Here is a 25,247-nt window from a genome sequence, read left to right as displayed (position 1 = left end):
CCAACCTCATCTACTGGCTTCTACCGATACATGTACCTATCAGCCACCGTATGATTAATACATATTCACTCATTCTTCCTCTTCTTTTGTGTGAATGCATCAGCAAAGTCATTCATATTTCTCTCTTGGCTTTGGACAGATGTTTGGGTCTAAGAGCATTTAATATATGTTCTACTGGTCTATGACTAATATGCCATTATTAATATTGATATGACAGGATGGAGGGTACTGAAACATGTTAGCATTACAGTGATTCCTTATTTTGCATTGTTACACTATTGTTACAGTCTATATCCCAAAAGGCTATTATTTTGGGATAAATATTTAAAATTTGCCTCATGCATGAATACATGAATAGTTGAATACAGTTGTATACATGTACATGTATTATGCAGATTACATAATACTTGTAAAACTTGATTACAGCAATCATTTGTCTGTTTTGCTTTTTTGCGGACACCATACATGTAGGCAGCAAGCCAGCTTTGGGCTTTCGGGATGCGAGGATTGAGGTTGCTTTGGCGATGGCTGGTAAGTTGGTTGGTAAGTTGGTTGGTAACTTCATGTCAACAATATAACACAAAATTGTTGGTAAGACATGTGTTATTCTAGAAATGTCCAGTACCATTCATTGTAGTCCCATAAGTACGAATTCATGCTGTTTTCATGGTTTTGACTTGTGATTTTTTACTCTTGTGGCACATTGGCCGCACCCAGGCTTTTTGATATTTTCTCTTCCAAAAATACTGCAGCCTTTAGCCGGCAAATATGGTAATTGACATTTCTAAACAAATACAGTTTAAGTGACATGTCATACATGAATTTCAGGAATACCTAGGCATTCTTACTATGATACCTGTTAATCTCACAATGGTCCAATCAGTGAGTTGGAAGATTGCAAGGACAAGGTTGAACTCAGAACTTTATTCAAATCCACATTTTGGGCATTACAATCTAAATAACCTCTCACGCTCTGTACAAAATGTAGCAGGACCGCATGAGAATAGAGAGAGCGAGAGAGAGAGAGAGCGAGAGAGAGAGAGAGAGAGAGAGAGAGAGAGAATAGAGGAATATGTATGTATATGTAATCATGCATATGCATAACTAATATACATTGTACATGTAAATTGAAAGGAATAAATGCTATTCATGTATCCTTGGAATGAAATCATTTCCATAAAGTGAAGGGTCCTGGTAATGGATAAATAAGTTACGTGTGAGCTATCTCATACTTGTATTCCCATGGCGAAGATCATCATAGAACCATACCAACATAAGATATATCATTGCCCTTGAAGTACAGTACAGTGTAGCATTTGTACATGTAGTTTGTCCCTTGAACCTAGGGAACTGGTCCTCAATACATAGTCCCACATACATGTACATGTACATGTACTTGTATGTGAATACAGTGCATGTAAATGCTACAAGTGATATTAATCAAAAATGTAATTACGATCATCGTCCAAATTCTGATGGATCTAAAGCATTATAATACACAACTGTTTTTAATGTCCTTTACATTTAATCTTTAAAAATAGTATCTTTACATATTGTTCTTAAAAATATATTTCAACCACACAGCAAACCAACTTTAAGTTTAGAGGAACAGGAGTATCACACAGTCATGAAATGAGACAAACAGTTTTAAGCTTAGAGGCCGGAACAGGAGTTTTACATAGTCATGAAATGAGACAGTCTTTAATATTCATTCTAGACCTATTGCTTCTAGCCTGACATTGATAGGTGTCTATGTGAAACCCTACCAGTCAGCATGACATTTCAAATCAGTCTCCTTCTGTAATCTTCATTCAACAATACACATGTCTTACACCCTACAGTAGTACATGTAGAGGTTACTATTAATTAGAACTCTGTAAGTGTGGTAATGAATTGGTTCATCATATTGAACATGGCTCACAGGCACAGGGTATATGTCAGGGAAATCTTTTGACAAGCCACATACTTGCATGTACAGGATTTATAGGCAGATACATATCGTATTTCAGTTAGCAGTGCAAATGTGCAATCCCAACGATGTAGGAAAACAGGCTACTGAAATACATTTGACATATATATTCAGGATGCCAGAGTCTTGATTTCAGAATGGTAAGATTTGTCTAAAAACACATTTGACACTTGGGTCCAATCAGGATCATCAAGTAAACGCATAATATCACTGTACTGGAAAACAATACTAATACACTGACTCTAGCACATACATACATACTGTACATGTACAGTCAGTAGCACTTTGTCTGGGCCCTCTTCTCAATCTAACACCCCTTTTATACTGAAAATTAAAAGCAACCTGGATATTTGGGTCTAGAAAATTATCCTCTCCCCTCTCTCTCCCCTTCCCTGCCCCTCCTCCTCTCCTCTCTCACCCCTCCCTCCTCCTTTCCTCCTACCTCCTCCTCTTGTAGATTCAAAAGGTTTAAGTTCAATAGTGACAAGAAGTGGCCCACCCACCATTTCATTTTATTTCAGTTGTCAGAACACATCTATAACTCTTTGACAATCAAAACTACATGAAAGTATACAAACAGCAATATACAGGGTGTAAAGTACTTTTATCCACCCACCTTCCCTTGAATAGATTCAATAATTAAAAAAGACAAAACGTGGGCATGGGTAGTCTATACAGACTTTCATTTTCACACTTACACATAGTACATTGTATGTCAGTGTCTAAAAATAATCCATTACATGATTTACAGCTAATTATGCAGTACACCCTGCCTGAAGTTAATACTACATGTATTTCCAAATAAGAAGCTCATTAAGGCTGCATTTCAATGAAATGTAAATCATTGGTTTCATGGTTTCACTTTCTACATATATTCGTCTAGAGAGTTCATTGAAAGGCTTTACAGGATATCTTGAGGCATTATCATACCCACCCTAATCATAAAAAAATACCCATATATAGAGCAAGTACTCATTCATATCCTGAGCTTGAAGGAGATGTGAAATATAATTTCTGTTTACAAACTACCACTTAAACTTTGGAATGTATAGCAAATTTTTCATTTTTTTCTCAACAGCTTATAAAATAGGAAAATTTGAATTTTAGAAATTAAAAAAAAATGTTGTAAAATAAAATTCAATTCAGTTGCATATTGTTTTTGTAATGAATTTGGGTTTCATTGAACAATAATTCAATTTTACATGTAATCAGAGCTGCCAACCTTGTGCGACCAAAAAAAGGAATTCATAAAAACGAAGCTTACAAAAACGCGCTACACACTTCCAATGCAGAAATGTTCATTCATCATGCTGTTTTTTCCATACAAGCAGGAATTTTGTTTGGTGGTTATTTTGGTATTATCAGCATTTCATTCTTTTTGAGAATATTTTTCTTTTTAAGTATGTTTTAAATTTAGTTTTCTATTGAATTTTTGATCAAATCACCATTTTAGGGCAGTTGTTTGACGTGTGGTATGTAAAAAAAAAAAAAAAATTAAAATTAAAAAAACGTATTTTATGAAGAAAAAACGTAATACCGTAATTTTGAGGAAAAAACGGAGTAATTCCGGCAAAAACGGAATGGTTGGCAGCTCTGTGTAATTATATGCCTAAAGGGGCTCAAATGTCACCATAGTCATAGGCCTATCATTATACTTCATGCATATCCTCTGTAATGTGCTTATAATCTAGAATCTAGAATTATCCACTAAATGCCCACTTTAATGGAAAAGAACAAATTTTGTCAAAGTGGGAAAAATACTGAAAGTGTATACTGTACAGTAAAGATGTGACAGGCTGAAATACAAACAGGACGTCTATAGTGTACATGAAAATAGACTACAGTGAAGTACGGTGATTAAACTCAAACGTAGTAGTGTATCTGATATATGACATGTATCATCTGTGTAACATACCAGTGATAAACACACAAGCATCTCAATGTATTTATAACACAATGTGTCTACTGCTGTGCTACATGCATGTATGTACATGCACTTGTCTCTTCAAGTTTAATCCTTTATATGGGAGGGTGGAAAATCTAGCCAACTCCGAGAAAGACAATTTACTTGTGAACTTCCTCTTTAGTCTCATATTTCGTCGCCTGCGTATCTCATGATCACTCGCCAAATTGGCACCACGGTAGGCCACAGGATTTCTGCACTATGACACACGGCCCTACATGTGTAAATTTGGCTTGCCTAGCGAGTTTTGTGCATTTCTCTTTCGCTAAAATTATTCATATCCACAATGTGGTGACTGACTTGTCAAAATTGAGGAAATTAATGTAATTGAGCACGGCAGCAACTAAAGCCAGACAAGAGTCAAGTCAAAATATCAGTTCTGTTCTTTGCTTTTCTAACTCTCCTTTCTTGGTTTGACAACTACCGACCTTGTTAGTTTTCAACTAAATGTTCTATTGTGAATAACTGCTGTACTTGTAAGTCTAATCATATGAATGACAGAAATATTAATAGATGTCTCAAACTAAGCCTAACGTTTGTCTATATACATGTATGCCTCCTTGATGGGTTTTTGTTATATTACAATTTGGGGGCCAATTTTCATTTGATTTTTATGGCCTTCTCATAGGCAGGGCTTCACAGTAACTTACGAAGTGGGTCCCGAATGAATTTTATAGAGAGTGTTACATAAGCCTAATGATGAAAATTGTAAGATGTTGGCAATCCAGAATTAGATTTTGGGCAGCCATCACTCTTTTCACACTTTTTTTGCTTAACCCCGTACTTTGCTTAGCCCCATACTATCCTTATCCCGGACTAAAAGAGAAAATAATAAAATATTTGCTTTAGAATACAATGTGGAAAGAGACATACAGATTCCTATTAAAGATAAATGTACATGTATTGCAGGTCTACATGCATATATCCAGCACAACGTGCAGTAACCCTCATTCACACTGAATAAATAAAGGCCTTATAGATGCTTTGTATAATTTTTTAAATAAATAAATACAATTTGCTTGCATTGATGTTTCTGGGCATCATTCTGTATGAACATTTATCTACTGTAAATCAAGATCAACACACCATGCAAATGTCACATAAGAATGGCACATAACCCTGCCCTACAAAACACGATTTCTTTAATTTCACAAATACAAGGTTTTTCTTTTGTGTGAATGGGTCCTACATAATTACGTTCTAGTTAAAGACAAGGACGATGGCATTCAAAGGGGTTCAATTTGACTTCAGCATTCATGATTTTATTACACCATCTCCAACCCCCTCCCCGAAAACAAAACAACCACATGAAAATGTAGATTGTTCAGTGCCTCTCTATTACAGCTCACCTACATGGATGTTCCACCATAAACTCGTTGGTAATGACCTAAATACTTTATAATCCAGCAGTGAGTAGAACTAAAATCATATGCAGGCCAGGAGAGAAGGCTAATCAATATTCACATGGAGTATTTCTACCAAGGTCGTTCAAAGTTCGTAGGAAAAACAAATATTACAACTGACAGTGAATAAATCGGCACTAACTAATTAGTCTACCCAACCAGACCATCATTGGGACTTCTTAATACTTAAGTACTAGCAAGCATTTTTTCCTTGAATTTTGTAAATGCATGTCGCACTTAGACAAGGCATTATACATGTACCGGTATGGTTTTTTTTAACTTTGTTTTTTTTGTATAGAACAATTAATTATCATAGGGAATCCATGTAATGTCATGAACTTTAATAATGTCATGGCTTGCATTTGAATACTGTTCCATGGGGAAAAAATACATGGGGGCTCTGGGCTAATTAGCCCCCGAAAGTCATAAAAGAGCCCCCCAAAAATATGCATAGAGTTCAATGCAAAACAAATTAAAATGAAAAGTAGCCCCTGAAATTTGTTTGATTTTTTTTTTTCCTGTACTGTTCGGTGCATACTGTACTCATACATTGTACATGTACCTGTAGGCCTAATGTTTCTTAAATTATTCTGATTATCCTTGTTAAATAAAAAGTAGATTAACTGATCTGAAACTCAAGCTACATTAACTAGGTATGGTGTTCATGTTCAATCTTACAGTCAAATATAGTTGGCAGCAGCATGTGTACACAGCAAGTAAGAGCCAAACTGTAGTTTAAAAAAATAAGATTCATGCAAAAAATTCTCCCTTTCAATGATGAAAACTCACTTTATCTACCGGTACTGAATATTTTTTAAAAAGTGCTTTGCTTACAAAACAAAAACTAACCACCAACAAAAACATACATGAAAAGAGCCAAACTGTAGTTAAAGAAAATAAGATTAATGCAAAAAAGTCTCCCTTTCAATAATGAAAATTCACTATATCTACTGAATATTTTAAAAAAGTGCTTTGCTTACAAAACAAAAACTAACCACCAACAAAACATGCCAAACCATATGAATACACATTTGGAAGCAAAAAATCTCTTTCAAAACAGAACAAAAAGGATTTTGATTGGAATTGATTTAAATTACATTGAATGTGTCAATTACTGATGAAGGTGTGTATGTTATAGATTATAGTACATGTACCTTTTAGTGGCCTTGCTGGTGCACTGAAGTACTGTATGCTCAAGATTAATTCACATACATGTACCTGTAGTCAGTATGTGTACACTATGTATAAACAATGAATGTGGATACCTGTGTGTACATGTACATGTACATTGTACATCTGTGCTGTGTTTCAATATGTCGACCAACATAATTAAGGCCAACATACATATGATGTTTAACTTACTTAACACATTTACAAGCACAATGTAAAGTACATGTACATGTGTATGTAAAGTACATGTGTATGTAAAGTACATGCAGCTCCATGTCACACGTATCAGTTATGAAACTACCGGTATACCTGTAACTTGACAGAAATACAAATATAACCATATTATTTAAAGCATGTCACTCATTTTCCTAATGTTCACTATGCAGGCTGCCTATCATTGTAATGTAAATATTTGTAAAATGGTATGACCGTCACACCAAGAGGTTTTTCAACATGCATGAACATGAAGGCCTAGATGCTTCATCCAGAAACATGTATTCCTTACCAAAGAAAATGGATTGCCCTACAATATTGAATTTATCAATATAGGGCAGCTAAACCTTGACCACAATTTCAATAACATGCTTCTAAACACTTTTAACTGACTCCAAGTTTTAAAAAATCACACAATAACAAAAAAAGGATGTCCTCTGTGAAGTGAAAAAAAGCCTGTCATCCAAAGTCACCAAAGCTTATATAAACTGTAAGAGCCACCATGCATTGAGAATCACTGACACATAAGATTGACCCATCCCTGGTCAAAACAACAAGACTGTCTCTCTCTTCAGCAGGGTTTCATGTATGGGTGTTACATAATCAGTGAAAGGAGACTTGCATGGTCACTCAATAAGATACAGGATGCTTCCTTCCAAAAACAAGAAACTGATAAACACGTACATGTACACACATCCTAATGAAAGAGATTGAGTAATTGCTTCAGATATCTAACAGGACACCAGTAGGAATATAAACAACACAGTAGGAATATAAACAACACAGTAGGCAATGCACTTGTAAGTCATGTTTCATAGAATGCTATACAAATAAATGTAGTAGCATGCAACCACTAAGGAATTATCTACAAGAGAGATAGAATATCATATTCCTAAAATAAGAGAGGTACTTTAGTCAGGATTTTCAGTCTTGGTTGCCATGACTAGAAATAATTTGAGCATCCCTTCACCTCCATTTTCAAAATGAATCATTTGGACAATATTTATTTAATCAGGACCTCCAAATTTTATCTTTAAAAAATGGAATTTAGTATTTTCTTTTGTGGATAGAAATGGTGGTCGTTCATTACCAATGGGCACGAGCGCATTGACTTGGATTTGAACCTGGGACCTCTCAGTTAAAAGACCACTGCTCTCCTTCTGATCTTAACTGATGATTTGAACCTTTAGTCTGGACTAACGAGTACCATAATATTCATAATTTGCATTTTTGCAGTGGCCTCAAACAGCTCACTGCAACACTGACGAAGTACATGTATGAAGACCCGCAATGCAATTACATGTACACTGTACATGTAGTTACAAACAACCCCCCTCCCCCCCCCCCCCCCACAAAAAAAAATGTATATTTATATCCATGATATATAAATAAGTAAATTTATAAAAGCTTAATCTCTCAAATCAAACATGTTCCTTTGCTAAACTTGTACTCTATTCTTGTTATATTTTACGAAGCAAATACGATAACGCCTGGCAAGTACACTGTATGCCCATCAGACTGTTAAAATATTAAAGGGCGCTGGTCTGAGAATGGGAATCGTCCGCATAAATGAGGATATCCTTGTATACGCTGACAAAATGCGTTCTAAAAATGAAGGATCGTCCGCATTTTCAAGGACGCTTTTTTTTTCCTTCAGCGCTTTGCGAGCTTTTGGTTCCCAATTTGCACGCTTACGACGCGATGCAGAAAAAGGATTCCTCGTAATAAAATACCCCCAGTTCACCATCTTATTTTGGGGGGGGGGGGGTTGTCTTTCTTAGTCAGGATTTATTGCTCATAACATGAAAGTCTCTGTACAAAGTCAATGTAAAATGAGTTGATAAAATCATCACAAAATTCGTTTTTCGCATCGGAAATCAGAATCGTCAGCGAAAATGCAGAAAATCCTTATTTTTGCGGACGCCTCTGTCCCAGTTTACGAAGACGATTGTCGTTATTCTCAGACCAGCGCCCCTACTGCCCACGTCTTGTGTATATATGCCTCCTACATCTAAAAGGAAATCTGAAGATATCTGTGGCGTATATTAAAGTTATACCATTTTTACTTTTTGTAGCTTGTGAAGTTGTGTTACGACTCTCCATTTACAATTTTGAAAGCTTGTTCACAAAGTTAACATAATTGATGAAAAGAGATGTTAATAACAACACTCTATACTGTACTGTATTTGTTACTCTCTTGCATGCTAGGTATGCATGTTAATCGCCTATGTTTGATTAGGAATCGTGTGTATAAATTAACTTGTGACTACATGAGACATGATCATGAGACATGATGAAAGAGAATCACATTTTGTCACTCACTTCTCATACTATTAAAACATACTCCTAGCATTAATATACATTGTGGTAAAGCATAAATTCCATCAACTTACAAATAATATTCCTGAAAACGGTATATTCCACTGCGTTTCCTTCTTGATTGAGCTGAGGAAATGAGGTCGCACTTCAATAACACAGTCCGGAGACGTCTCGCATAGATCTGTGTATAGATTATAGCATCCAATAATTACGTAGAGTTTTAACGTACAGTACCGGGTTCAGCTGCTCCTGCTGCCCAACCCCTTCAACTTCGCGCCGACTGCGCTTACAAGTTGAAGATATTCCACTCAATTTCGCAGATGATTCTCAGAATCTATGATCCAAAAGTACGTGTTATATATCTACTATGACAAACAGCAAGGCATCGAGCTATGTTGATTATACATTAAGTGAGAATCCAATGTAAGTAGCACTATTTTCAGCTCCTAGTCGACGGATCCAAGAAACGTCAGTGGTCGATGGTATTGTCAATTTTCGTATGCGTACGCACATCATTCAGGTAGCGCTATATTTATTTACGAGCGATTGTATCGTGAGTGGGCGCTGTTGTTGTCAGTTATAAGTTATTCGTTTAAACAGTTTAAAGATGTTTCAGTTTCTTAATATGCAATGGATTGACGTGTTGCTTGGTTTCAGAAAAAATATGAAAGATAATATATTGTTAAATCATGTATTGATTTTGGTCAAATATATGATTTACAGTAATCGTAAAAAAGGAAAGTTCCCAACTAGTAAAGAAATATGTAAGGCTGTAGAGAACATGAAAAAGCAAAATTAAAGGACAAACTGCCAATACATTGTAATTCCTGTTTCCTGTTCACTCCCTCACTTTCTCATCGATCCGGACACTTATCTGCTATCGTGTTTGCTTGTTTTTTATATTTTATATTTTTATTTTTTTAAATAACCGTATAGTTAAAGACCTCCACTGATACAAGACCTTTATATAGTTATAATGAAAAATGCACCATATCATTATATGTAAATATAACAAATTTTGTTATCATGGATTATGAAGCAGCACCTTCACCTTATACTTTTTGTTTATATAAGAACATCTTTGTTCAGATTGCTTAATTTATATTGAACTAATTAATTTGCTTATTATGATGTAAAAATTGTTCCTTTGTATAATGTTGTATCCAAGTATTACCGTCACCTTTTCCTTTTTAAAGGAATTGGAGCACATTCTGTACACTTGTTTTGAATGTGTACTTTATTAGTTTGGATACAAAAAGAAAATATTTTTTAAATATGTCTGTGTTTATAATGTATGAGACAATGTACTACATGTATGTTTATACAGTAAGAACAATTGTGTTCCTATTCATTATTTTGTATAATTATGAAGATCTGAATAAAGGCAAAAAAGCTTTTTAAAAAAAATTAAAAAATTTGTACCCTTACCAAGTTTTTGAATTTCCATGTGAAAAATTGATTTGTCCCGATTTATGTTTCTTGAGAATGCGCTATATTAAAGCTTACAGCTATTAAAAGAATTCAAAAGATGCCCTAATTCAACCATACTACCTTTCACTTTTAAGTTACGAAAAACACATCCCCCCATTCTCAAGAGAAAAAAAATAAAAATTAAGGGTATGTTAGATTGTTTTGTGGTTGGAGGTACTTTTGTGGTTTTTGTCCTTTCATCTTCTTTTTTTCACACAAAGTCTGAAAAATTGAGAAGACCAGCATTATGGAACAAATTGCTTTTTGAATGTGTGCTGTATATTTATACTTCCAAAGAGTGTAACTTAGCGAAATTCTAAATTATTATGAAAGCAATAATTCCTTTTTTATTTTCTGGCACGTCTATCTGACTTCTGCATTTCCTTTTACTTTGTTAATAATGAATTGAATTGAATTGAATTGATATCTTTATTTATACACGGTTAAAAAAGCCCAAACAGTTACAAGACTGATTTCCATTGGGGCCGTGTGACACAATGTAAATACATCGAATTAACATAAAAATGATAATGGTACATCAATGACATATTTAAAACAAACAATAAATAATCAAGATAAATATCTAACAATATAACGATAGAATAGTACTGCCGAAAAAGTATATGTATATTGATAACAATAATCATGAGTGTCCAAACAAGAGTACTGTAAATATAATTCAAATTAAAATAGGTAATACAAATTGTTACTAGTGCATATAAACTGCCAGAGATGATGTATTAAAAAAAAAAAAAAAAAAAAAAAAAAAAAAAAAAAAAAAAAAAAATATTTAAAAAAAAATCAAATGTGGCTGGTCAAGATACTGCATTATTACAATTAAGGATATGATTACAATTTTATTTTATTTAAGTCAGTAAAAAAACACTTAAAAGTGAATTAGAATAACAAGCACAGCAGATAAAAGATATATTATTTAATCATTTTCGGATAAAATGAAATGAAATTATATTACATCATATGGAAATTTAAAAATACCTGAGCAGATGCATACACAACAATATAAATTCAAACAACACAAAAATGGACACATCAAAAATAAAAAGGAAACATTCGAAAGTTCATAGACATATTTGAGCATAGTATATTGTATATTATTATAAATTTGTTATTCTTTTGAGACCTGTTGTGAAACTGTACTTGGTTTGTGCAGCTTGCACTTCGTGTGGTAGTGAGTTCCATAGGCAAGCGCCTCTGTACACAAATGTGCGTTTGGTACTATCCGTTTTAGGCTGGATTGTCTTAATACATAGATTGCCACTTCTCGTATTATGTGGTCTTTCTCTGAACGAAAATTTATCAATTAAATAAGAAGGGGCTTTTTTATTAAGTATATTGAAAGTCATTAAAGCGATATTTTCCTTCCTTTTCTGTTCAAGCGTATCCCATCCAAGTTTATTAAGGTTGTAGCTTCCCGATGAATCCCAAGGGGTATCATTTATTATTCGAGCTGCCCGATTTTGAAGTTTCTGGAGATCATTTTGAAGGCACTTTCCACAGTTTCCCCATATTACATCACAATAGGAGAGGTGGGATAAAATCAATGCATTATATACTAATTTCAATGTATCTTTACCAACAATATTACGTATTGATTTTAACATATACAATCCACTACTACATTTCTTTTGTACAGATTTAATATGGTCTGTCCATGATAAAGTTTCATCCACAATCACTCCCAAATGTTTGCATGTAGTAACTCTTTTCAGAGGGGTTCCATCTATGTTAATATTCAAATTTGTATTACGTGCTAGTTTAAGACGATTTTTTGTTCCTAGTACAATGTATTCTGTTTTATTTATATTTAAACTTAACTTATTGACATCAAGCCATTTTTTCACATTTACTAAATCTTCGTTTACTTTGTTTTCCAGTTCAGAAAAGTCATTACTAGCATAATATAAAATAGTGTCATCAGCATACATATTTATTTTACAATTTTTTAGTACTAAGGGTAAATCGTTGATGTGCATAATAAAGAGAAGAGGTCCAAGGATGGACCCTTGTGGAATTCCAGATTGAATAGGTAAAAACTCAGATGATATACCATGGACTGTGGTTTTTTGGTATCTCTCATACAGATAACTTGTGAACCAATTAAGTGTGTGTTGTCCAATACCATAATATTTTAATTTTTCAATTAGTAAATCAAAATCAACTGTGTCGAAGGCTTTCTTCAAATCTATCATTACAGAGCACACCACTTTGCCTTGTTCGAAGCTTTTCAGCCATTCATCTGTCGAATTCAGCAATGCAGTGGCTGTTGAGTGCAGTGGCCGGAAGCCAGATTGATATACATTGATTAGATTATTACTATTCAGATAGTCATATAACTGATCGAACACTACCCGTTCTAGTACTTTCGAAAGTATTGGCAGTATCGATATCGGTCTAAAATTTGTGGGTTCATTTGTTCCACCTTTATGTAAAGCACTTACTCTTGCCTTTTTCCATTCGATAGGGACACATCCAGTAGTAATAGAGGTATTTATAACATGTGTTAAAGGTTCATTAATACTGGAAATTGCCAGCTTAATCAGTTTCATCGGTATCATATCACATCCCATTGCTTTGTCATTTGATAGTTTCAACAATTGTTTTTTCACTTCATCTATGGTTACTGGGATAATTTGAAAGATATTTGTCAGCGTATGCGGTGAGAATAGCATAACATTATTGATTGCATTTATGTGCCTCGTACATTGAATGACACTAGCAAGTGAAGGACCTATTTTGACAAAGAATTCATTCAATTTTTGTGAAATTGTTTTCGTGTCATGAATTTCTTCTCCATCAATTTTTAAATATTGAATTTTCACATTTTTATTCTTGCGTGGTATCAGCATGTTAAGATTTGTCCATGTTTTCTTAACATTACCCTGCGAGTCTTTAATATTCTTTTGAAATGTTTTTCTTTTGTTCGTTCTTATTCTATAAATAACGTGATTCTTGCTTTTTCGGAATGCTTTCCAATTCTCACGAGTATTATTTCGCGTTGCAGTTTCTTTCAACTTATCCCTTTCATGAATAAGATTAATTATTTCAGCATTTATCCAGGGTTTCCGATCTTTTTTTACACGACTTTTTCTGACCGGAGCATGTAAATTACATAATGTTGAAAACTTTGTCTGGAATTCATGTAGCGAAGAATCGGCATCAGTACATGTAAAAACACTTTGCCAATCAATGTTTCCTAGATCGTCACAAAAGTCATTTACATTGAAATTCTTATAAGTTCTATATGTCCTATAAACATGGTTAGGAAATGATTTGCGAACTCGACCCCATACAATATATACAAGTGAGTGGTCACTTATTCCTAAATGAATGACGCCACTTTCAACCACTTTCTCACAGTTAGAAGTATAAATTAAATCAATAAGGGTAGATGAAAGCGGTGTTACCCTCGTGGGTTCTTTGATCATTTGGCTTAGAGAATAATTTTGGCAAATTTCAAGCAATCGTTTTGTGTAGCACGATAAAGGGTCTGCAAGTATATTGCAATTGAAATCTCCTAAAAATATGATATCCTTTCGTTCCTCGTCAATTTTTAACAAAATATTCTCAATGGCTTTAAATAGTTCGATACTTGTTCCAGGGGGTCTATACCAAGCTAAAACGATCATAGGTGAAGACATAGGTTGCTTCACTTCAACAGCAACAAGTTCGATATCATTTACCAGAAGATCTGATCTTAGTTTGTGGCTAAGTTTATTTTCATTAACGTATATTGCAACCCCTCCGCCATTCTTATTACGGTCTTTCCTATAAATACAGTAATCATGTATACCTATTTGCACGTCCTTTATTTCACTGCTTAATCTTGTTTCATTTAATGCAATAAGATCAAATTTAAAATCATTAACCATCAATTGAAGATTGTCAATATTAGATAACAGAGTTCTAATGTTCAATTGAGCTATTCTTATTCCATGCTTCTTTTTTATTCTCAGACAATTATCTTTAATATTTTTAGGCAACAATTTGGTTTTTTTCCGTTCCCGGACTACATGTACAAGTATCTAAATCAGAGTCATATACATTGCCAATATTAATGTCTATTTCGTTTTTGTCAGCAAAATCGGATTCACTGGCATCAATTTCATCGAAGTCACCTCCATCGTCAAAGTCTAATTCTATTTCTTCACTGAAGTTTGTCTCGTTGTCATCGAAGCCAGTTTCAATATTACCATCAAAATCGCTGATATCGTCGTCATTAGTGTCTTCTTCATTGTTGTCATCACTACGAATAAAAGAAAATTCAGTCATTTGCTTCAAATCTAGGATATTATGGACTACATGGTCGTTTAACTGAAGAGTGTTATTATCGGCGCACACTTCTTGGCCATTATGTTAAATTTGGTTTATTTCTGAACAGTATTTAGCTTTATGGCCGTAGTTATTACACTTGTGACATTGTATTACCGTATCATATCGGCAGGTTGATCGAGAATGGTTGTATTCACCACAGTTGTAGCATCCAAAGTATGTGCTGGAGGAGCCTTGTCGATGGTATTCGTCACGCTTCACTGCATCACTGTAGAGAGGATACTGATGAGCCAAACTCTGATGTGGTAGGGAATCATAGTGACCATTATCATCATATTCAGCAGCTGTCATCGTATGTTGTAGATCATCATTCATTTGTCTGTAGAGTGGATATGTCGTTCTCGAAGTTGTTAATTCTGGGAAATCCTGGTCAAAGGCATGGTAAAGACCAACCGAAGTCTCCCGATAACGAGGCTGGCGGATACCTCGTACGTGGCCGATGAGATTCCGTGCAAACATCCTCACACCTTCGTCGTTTAAATGGACACCATCATATCCAATATGGTACTTGGAGTTGATGTTTGCGTTGTCTATGTAGCGCCATCCATGCTTTGCCTTGAGACCATACAGGCGATCGTTGGTCTCTTGTAGCTTCATATCTACTGTAGATCCCTCATTTCTAGGTACAATGGAGCTGATAGTTATAATCTGTACCGATGGACAGGATCTAATGAGGTGTAATCCTGTAGATTCAATCATTGTAGCTATCACATCGGGTTGACTGTCTCTTAGACTATTTGTCCCGACGTGAATGATGACTTCTGAAACTGCTTGATCTTTGGCAATTTGTGTTGCAATTTCACATATGTCTTCAGCTTTCGCTCCGGGGAGTGTTTTACAGGATATTCGTTTGGAGCGAGACAGTTTTAAGGGGTTTATTCTACGAAGCATTGAGTCTCCGATTAACAATACTTCAGCCTTTTGTTTGCTCTTGAAGAGTTTACTCTGTTTATTCTTATAGTCTTGAAGTTGATGAGTCAGTGTTATTGTGGTTTTGTTCGGAGTTTGGTCATTTCCATTTGTTCCCATCTGTAGATTTTCAATTGTTTTCTGAGGCTCATGCTCGTTCACTGTTTCTCTGCTGTCGGTGGCTACGGGGTCATTTACCTCTCGTTCCCGGGTAGGAGGGTCAGTGCTTATCTCTTTCTCTTTCGCTTTCGGTTGACATTCACTAACATTAGAGGAGCTCTTCTCATTATCCATGTTCCGCTTGATTATGTTCTCGCATTCAAACTTTTCACTACTCGGTTCTGGCGTTGGATTAACTTGGACACTCTTTTTGATGTCGATTAAGGATAGTTGGCATTCAATAGCATCCAGTCTCTCTGGAATTGCCACGCATCGTTCACACAGGGGCTTATCATAATCGCTCTCTGTAGGCGATCCACACCAAATGCATAGAGGGCTTTCATGAACGTCGATCTCTATCGGGCATTCTATTGTTTGCGGCTTATTGGTCAAACTATCATCTTGTTCAACATGGCTGTCTTCTTCCTCGTTTCCAATGTAAACATCAGATAATAAGTTTTCATTAATACCAACTGTCAGGGCAAAGTGTTTGGAGATATTTTCCTCTAAATTTGGGAGAATGCGGCACAATTCACATTCAATGAATTCAGTTTCATTAGTGTCCCTTCCTTGGTTAAGGTACGAGATGCGAAGGTGGGAAATAGCTATTGATAAGCTTGATTTGGTAATATATTTGGGCAACTTGTATTTAAAGTTCGGATGTCCTGGTATACCCTTACATGTGTTCATCTTAAGTTGCTTAGCCATATTTCACGGTATACGTTCATAGTTCAAGTAGAAAAAGGATATATTGTCAAATAACTTTCTCACCAATATCAGCATTTCATCGGCCTATCTCAGTTTCAATGACGTCAATATTCCCCATTTGGGAGTGTAGTTTCAATGATTACACAGGTGGGACTATGGTGATATCCAATCATTCGAACGGAGTGTAATCGCAATGCAACAGCACAAACTCAAAACACTTTTCCGGAGTGAGTATCTTTCCAATCGAGTAAAATTTCCAGTTAATTTCCAAATCAATACATTGATGTCTCTCTGATATCTCTCTGACGATGATATTTTCACAAAATGTGTCCTTTTATGAATGTTTTCCTTCCAAAACAAGACGAAACTTAGCAGAGCACTTTCTCACATTGACTGTAGGCCTACTAAGTAATCAAGATGATCACAGATGGGATGTACCTGAAAGAAAAGAAAGGGAAAAAGAATAATTATTTATCTGAAATGGTGATTGCCCTCCTTTAGATTGTGTGACACTAATCCTTATGAAAGGTCTTCATGACATCTATTCATTTCCCACTTTCCTATAAATGAATTTAGTACGTTTTTAGTTGTGTTTGTTGTTATTGTTGTTGTTTTACAGAACGCCCTCTACTTCATGGAGCTAAACGTTTTAGGGCATAATAGATATAGGCCTATACATGAATAATTATTCACAAAAAAAGTGATAATAGTAGACACTTTAAAAACATGATAATTTTTTTTCTTTTCAATCGATCTTATTTACTGGGTGTAAGCCACAAATATGTTTAAATAAAAGGTAACATTTGTCATAATGACAACTTAGAAGAAGCTTAAAGTGAAATGAGGGGGGGGGGGGGAAGAAGAGGAGATGGTCATATGGGGGGGGGGTATGAAACATAAGGCAAAAACAGCTGTACAGCTAAAAATGAGCAAATAAAGGTTTTGTAATCAAACCATTCGTGTTGTGATCTTGAACTCCCGATAATTTTACACGACATTCATTGAATAGAAAGAAATCTTGATTCCAACGACACACGCCTAGTAAGGCTATTATGACGTATGAATTAGGTAAAAACAAAACAAAAAAGGGGGAATTCCCAAGCAACTTATGAGCGCGCACATCGACGCGTAGCGTGTGATGACGCGCGTATTATAAAACGCGTGTCAAAAGTGCATCGACCCCGACCTATAAAAATATCTAGTAGCATAGCTACTTGAGAGAGAAAGTTTCGTCACCGGAAGTTGATTTTGATTGGTCAGTCAATAATTGAAGCTCCAAATAATTCCCTCTCATAGAGATGGTAGGTGAGAGAGAACTACATGTATTTGGAGCAACATGATTTAACCTTGTACATCCGGACAGTTAATTTCATTTATTTCCCAAATTGATAGACTCTTTATATTACAAAAAGAACGATTTGTATATTGATAATGCAGATTCCCGGGCACACACGAATAATCTTTTTTCTGAATAATAAATTGTGAAAATAAAAGACTTGTGTATTTTTCAGCTTGGACAGTTTATGTACAAGCTCAACACTTTACAATTAACTTTTACCTTTTAATGATATGTTCCTTACAAAATTATTCGATTCATAGTTACTTCACTCGCCAGGCGAGTTCTTTTCATCTACCATGAAATAGAACATTGTTTGCACAAAAGACATTTATTTGTAGAGGTCCAAAACTGCGGAATTCTCTTTCAAATGATATTAATTCGATACAAATTTTTAAAAGCTTTCTCCTGAAATCTGAATAGTGACTAGGCTATTGCCCCTTGCATTCCCCAATCAAATATATGTTGTAGTGTGACTTTATGCAACTTTGATGTTTGTGTAGCTTTTATTGCTTCTTTTTATGTATGTTTTTATCATTGCTTTGCGTTCAAAAATGACTTCTGGTATTACTAAATAAGTAATTGTTATTGTTTGTTTTCTCATAAAGTAATAATTCATAATAATTGATTTTACAGAGGGGCCTACATCGTACGAGCTCTGCTTTTTAGTCGGCCCTCCTTCCCTTTCAATTTCATATTTTAATGTATTGTATTGTGCAAATTGATTATGTCTATCAATATGTGAATATGTAATAATGTAAAATCATTGTAAATATGAAAAATTGAAAGAGGAAAAAAATAAATGAATTGAATTGAATTGAATATTTTGAACAAGTTTTCATCTACCCCTGACATCTAATATGCCACGAGTCTGTCAACGTCACGCTAAACGAAACCTCACCCCAAATAATAAGTGTAGGTATTCTGAAAAATGAGATGTATTCCTGCTCTTTGATGTATATATTTCATATACGAAAATGTGACGTACCAGGTGAAGTTGTATATGTATCACGAACACAACTTTAGTTGGGAATACTTGTTTAATCAATAACAAAACATTTACTTTTCAATGAGGAAAAAGCATAGGTGAGAAAATAGAAATTGTATTGGTGAAAAATATATAACAGGGGACAGTAACTAATTCATTCAAAAATACTAAATTATAGCAGTTAACAAATCTATTTTATTTATGAGAAACCTCCTCCCCAGAAGAGCACCAACATATTTGATGCAACGTGCGTTCTTGCAATTGTAATACAAATTATACTAGCAGGTGAATGAAATGCTTCAACATCACACACCTGGGAAAGAAGCTTCCATAAATTTTAATGCATTTACTTGATAAACGACTTCACATAGTACGTCACGTTATAAAGAAAATGGCGATGCCCATGTCGTGCTGAGAAACTGTGCATTAATTTTTTGTCTTACTTTATGCCTTTCTTGTACACTTTGGTGGGGAATCGTGTATATTAATGGACAATAATGCAATACATAATCATCTCTCAGAATAAGTAAAGTTATTTCTTGGAGTGAGGTTTCCTTACAATGTCATAAATGCAAATTATTCATGGTAGTTAGTGTTGATTGATGCACATTTTTCATTAAATCGAACGGCATACAAATTATTTGATATACACCTAGCCGTAGATAATGTTGCCAATAAGGTTGGAATATTTTTTGTTCATTTTTTTTAATGAAATGATTATGACAGCAGGGGCGGATCCAGGAATTTCGCTCAGTGGAGGGGGGGGGGGGAGCACTAATTTTTTTTGGCCGGGGGGGGGGCACGTGCCCCCTGTGCCCCCCTGGATCCGTCCCTGTGACAATATGGTTTAATCTTGATACATAAAGTTAACATCTTCTCAGGATTTGGATAATCACTCTCCATGACATTTATATTGACCAATACAGTTCTGAGAAGATATAAACGATATTTAATTCACTCTCGAAGTCGAACCAATTTAATATTCGGCCTATACGTACAGAGTTGACAAATGTCGGTGCCTCATCTCTGTCATTCTCTATCATACATGAAATGAGTATAATTTCAAAATATAAAGTGATATTAAGAACTTTTCCATATAAGGGCCTATGTCAAATTTATTATCTCTCCGGTCCTTTTCTCATACGACACACACACAAAATAAAAAAAACGAATAAGTGAACAAACAAACAACCAAACCATGCATGCCATAAAACTCCGTGAACGGAGGGATACCATACGTGTTCCATCTCCGGCTCGTAACAAAAGAAAAAGGTCTACCCGTGTTGACTTTACACACCAGACTTTTGCTGAAAAGGGGAGGGGGTGCTGAAAAAGGCTCGTATAACAAAAGAATAAGGTCCACCCGTATTGACTTTACACACTGGACTTTTGCTGAAAGGGGGGGGGGGGGTCGCTGGGAACACGCATATGCGACCCTAAATAACACTGAGTGGGGGGGGGGGGGGGGGGGCCGGGGCCATACCAAACCTCTGAATGAGAGTAATACCCTCATTTGAAGACATTATGGAGACATGTGCAACTTTTTTGTGTCATATCTCCCGGCGATGCGAGGGCAGTGTCCTTATGCTGCTCACAGGGCCGGAGGTCGGCTGGGGGCAATGTATCATCGCCTACAGTTCCAGTTGAATGACCCCTCCCCTAATAATCATTTTTTACCGTATTTGCCCCGGTACACTCCACCCCCATCAAAGGAGAAGGACATGATCCCTGTCTAAATCAGTTTGTGGATATACCACAGTTCGGCGGATATATTATAGTAAACAAACCAAGGGGGAAGGATGTGGGCGCTGTGCGGGAGGTAGAATATTAATCTGTAGAAATCTGTAAACATGAAATTGAATTTTGTTTGAGCTGTTTTGTTAAGCGCATATGAAGAGAATTCTCAGTCTACTTTGCGCTTTTAATGTCAGTATTTATAATTATTATATCAGGGATACAAAGATCTTGCCCTCCATGTATATCACTTATAAAGTTATATGGGGATATATAGGTAATAATTGCTCGATCATTTCAAACTCATGCTCTTTCAATGACTGTTCGCAAACAAAATTGATATATCATTGATTTGATCTTTTGGTAGAATTTATATTCCTGTGAAGTTACTTTCAAGTCTTGCATGATCTTATAAAAATAGCTATTATCCTTGAGTTCATGCCCTTTGTTTCACAGCCTGATATTATTTAGATGAATCCTTTTCCCTACATTTAATTTCCCGATGATTAACGTGGTCGGGGAAGGAGGGGAAGGGGCGGGGCCGGGGTGAATGAAAGAAGTAAAGGATTTGAGAAAAGACTTACTTCAGGCCATCGGGTTTTTTGCTTTATGAACTGTCGTGAAAACATGCGTCACGTTGTTGGGTTACACGTATATACGAACTTTTGAGTAAACATGCCCCTAGTATATTCACGAAAGGTCGGGTAAACTTAATTTTAATAATCAGTCGTAGTCGAGTGGTTAAATTACTTGACTGTAAATACTAAGGGCGATAGGTCATAGTTAAGCGATGCATTTTATCTATATACATAATTCTCTCAGTTATCAATGGGTACCCGATAGGATGCGAACGTCATATGGCGTGGTTGGATTAGTATCCCGATTGGCAACGGTGCGACTCGACTGCTCCCCAGCCTAGGAATTGGAGGATTTGCGCTGTAATTATATGCGAAATAGTTGACCAAGTATTAGTGCTTTGGTCAGTTATTTAATAGTGATTAATAGGAACTTTACTATTATCTGCAGGCGCGGATCCAGGATTTCTTAGGGGGGGGGGGCCCAAATTTGAAATTATGCGAGCCAAATATTGGTACGTTATGGTGACCAACAGTGACGTAATGCGGGGGGGGGGGGCGAGTTTCCCCCTACCAGGCTTTGACGTTTCATTATATTATTAGAGAAAGAAGACGATTCGTTGTACCGTTCTCGAAAATAATTCTCGTGTGAATTTAGCTTTTCCGATTTATTATTATTAGAGAAAGAAGACGATTCGTTGTACAGTTCTCGACTATTAATCCTTGTCTAAATTCAGTCCCCCCCCCCCTCCCCCCTCCTGCGCGAAGCGCGGAAGCTTTGACGTTTTATTAAACTATTAAAGAAAGAAGACGATTCGTTGTAACGTTCTCGACCCTTTATCTTCGTCTGATTTCAGCAGTTCCCCCCCCCCCTCCCGCGCGAAGCGCGAAAGCTTTTACGTTTCATTAAATCATAAGAGAAAGAAAACGATTCGTTGTACTGTTCTCGACTCTTAATCCTTGTCTAAATTCAGTCCCCCCCCCTCCCCCTCCTGCGCGAAGCGCGGAAACTTTGACGTTTTATTAAGCAAAGAAAGAAGACGATGCGTTGTACCGTTCTTGACTCTTTATCCTCGTATGAATTCAGTTCCCCCCCCCCTCCCGCGCGACGCGCGGAAGCTTTTACGTTTCATTAAATCATTAAAGATTCGTATTACCGTTCTCGCCTCTGAATGCTCGTCTGAATTCAGTCCCCCCCCCCCCCACCTCCCCTCCTGCGCGAGGCTTTGACGTAGTATTATTAGAGAAAGAAAACGAAGCGTTGTACCGTTCTGGACTATTAATCCTTGTCTAAATTCAGTCCCCCCCCCCCTCCCCCCTCCTGCGCGAAGCGCGGAAGCTTTGACGTTTTATTAAACTATTAAAGAAAGAAGACGATTCGTTGTAACGTTCTCGACCCTTTATCTTCGTCTGATTTCAGCAGTCCCCCCCCCCCTCCCGCGCGAAGCGCGAAAGCTTTTACGTTTCATTAAATCATAAGAGAAAGAAAACGATTCGTTGTACTGTTCTCGACTCTTAATCCTTGTCTAAATTCAGTCCCCCCCCCCCCTCCCCCTCCTGCGCGAAGCGCGGAAACTTAGACGTTTTATTAAGCAAAGAAAGAAGACGATGCGTTGTACCGTTCTTGACTCTTTATCCTCGTATGAATTCAGTTCCCCCCCCCTCCCGCGCGACGCGCGGAAGCTTTTACGTTTCATTAAATCATTAAAGATTCGTATTACCGTTCTCGGCTCTGAATGCTCGTCTGAATTCAGTCCCCCCCCCCCCACCTCCCCTCCTGCGCGAGGCTTTGACGTAGTATTATTAGAGAAAGAAAACGAAGCGTTGTACCGTTCTCTATGCCCGCCTTAGGGCCCCTGGTGGGGTCGAGGCGGCGGAGCCGGCCCCGGAAGCTCAGGGGTTTTAGGCGTTTAATTAAGGTCAGATGAGCATATTTTTGTGTATACCTTATTATTTTGTGACACTGGCAAGTCACTATTTGGCGTGGGGTCCAGGGGCCGGAGCCCCAAAAAATCAGGGGTTTTAGGTATTAAGTTACCGTCAGATGATCATCTAAGGGTCCGCCGTAGGGCCCTAAATGGAATCCAGGGGGCAAAGCCCCCGGAAGCTTAGGGGTTTTAGGCATTTAATCACGGTCAGATGAGCATATTTTGATGCCTCATTATTTTGTTAACACTGGCAGTTCACTATTCTTACTTTCTTGCTCTCATTCTATTTCATTTCTCTTTAAAATACTTTTTCAAGAAAAGTGGGGGGGGGGGGGGGCTCGATGCTCTCGATCCCCGCCGTACTTCGGGCCCTGACATGTAGGAATCTCAAGAATCATATTTTTTGCCTGGTTGTAAATTTTTTTTTCCAACAAACACATACAAACGTATAATTTACTAAAAAGTGAGGAAAAATTTCGGAAATAATGTCATTTCAGCAGTATTTTTAATCCACCGTTGTGGAATTAGAAATAAACCACGTTTGAATATGATTTCCCCCAAGCCCCCCCCCTATCAGTACGCCAGTATCTCCTCTTTTCCCTTTTTCTATCCCTTTCCTTCCTTCTCTCTTATTTTTTTTTATTGGGGGGGGGGGGGGGGGGGGGGGGGGGAGGGGGTTAACAGCCTGGGAGGCAAGGCCCTTTCGGCCACCCGATCTCCTTCTTCCCCCTTTTCTTTTCTTCTTCCTCTTCTTTCTTTCCCTTTTTCTCCTTTTTCCCTTTCTCCCTTCTTTTCCTTTCTTCTCTCTCTTTTTTTTTTTTTTTTTTTTGCGGGGGGGGGGGGGGGGGCCAAGGCCCGCTCGGCCCCCCCCCCTGGATCCGCGCCTGACTATCTGCATTAATTATCATTTTGCCAAACTCTCAATTTGACAGATTTTGAGGTGTAACGCTTCAGTAAAGTAAAACAAATTTTTTTGCGGTTAAGTTGCGTGTTAGTTCAAGTGGCGGATCTAGGAGGGGGGGGGGGAGGAGCCGGGGGCCCCTCACCTGGCCCCCTAAAACAGGTAAATTTAATCTTTTTTGAAGAAAAAAAAGACGGGCCCCTCCCCCTGGCTCAAGGGGGGGGGGGTCACCCGTTGAGCCAACAAAATATTAAAAAATAGTGCTCCTCCCCCCTCCCCCCGCTTAATCGCCGACTGGCTGATTCGGCGCTAGATATTTTTTCACGAATCGGGAAGAAGACAAAAATTAGTACTCCTTAACCCCCCCCCCCTTTTTTTTTTTTTATTCACCGGCTGGCTGATTCGGCGCTAAATTTTCTTTCACGAATTGGGAGGTAAAAACATGAGTGGTCCTGACCCCCCCCCCCCCCTCGCTTATTCGCCGGCTGGCTGCTTGATCCGCCGCTAGATATTTTCATAGTTTCTCACGAATTGGGCCCCTATTAATGGCCCCTCCCTTGCCGCCGACTGAATCCGCCCCTGGTTAGGCCTATACATTTTAGACATGTGCGCCCTACAAAACAAAATAAAATTGTTTAGCACTGCAGTGGCTGCACCTTCTCTTCTGGATATCTTTCTGTATTGAAATTGCTATAAATTGCATTGCTTAAATTATGTAACCATTTGTCGTTATTTAATAAGAGAATTTGTTTCGATATATCTATATAATTATACTCTCCTAAAAACTTATTTGTCATTGTGTGTACTTTCCTAAAATCTTTATGTAATACATTTAAGTTTAATATATTACCATGTAAATATATTGTAAATCGATGAGGTACTGTACTTCTAATGAACAAACTATCTTTTTATAAATGTAATGCTTTCTGGGAGAAATGAACGGACTAATGAATATTAATGAGTCAGAATTAATCAGGAGAGCTTAGGTTGTTTCTAGTTCATCGTGACTGTGCCATGGACCAGTGATGGCCTGGTGGTAGAGTCGCTGCCCGGCAAGCAGTAGATGGCAGGTTCAAATCCCGCTGGTTCCAAGATTTTTTCTGACTTGTGTTTTTCAATACAGGTCGATCAATCGACCTTATATATTGATAC

The 25,247-nt window shown here is 36.8% G+C and overlaps 1 protein-coding gene across 1 annotated transcript in view; it reads right to left on the bottom strand.

The window, feature by feature from the left end:
- LOC577291 (mitogen-activated protein kinase kinase kinase 2) overlaps window positions 1-9,536 on the bottom strand; it is a 58,532-nt gene extending 48,996 nt beyond the window's left edge. The window contains exon 1 of the mRNA XM_003724662.3: window positions 9,112-9,536. The gene's annotated coding sequence lies outside the window, so the exon portion shown is untranslated. The remainder of the gene's footprint in view (window positions 1-9,111) is intronic.
- Between the last annotated feature and the right edge of the window lie 15,711 nt (window positions 9,537-25,247).

The sequence above is a fragment of the Strongylocentrotus purpuratus genome, unplaced genomic scaffold (assembly GCF_000002235.5).
Source record: "Strongylocentrotus purpuratus isolate Spur 01 unplaced genomic scaffold, Spur_5.0 spur5_scaffold_7, whole genome shotgun sequence".
NCBI lineage: Eukaryota > Metazoa > Echinodermata > Echinoidea > Camarodonta > Strongylocentrotidae > Strongylocentrotus > Strongylocentrotus purpuratus.
This window is presented reverse-complemented; position numbering and strand designations above follow the sequence as displayed.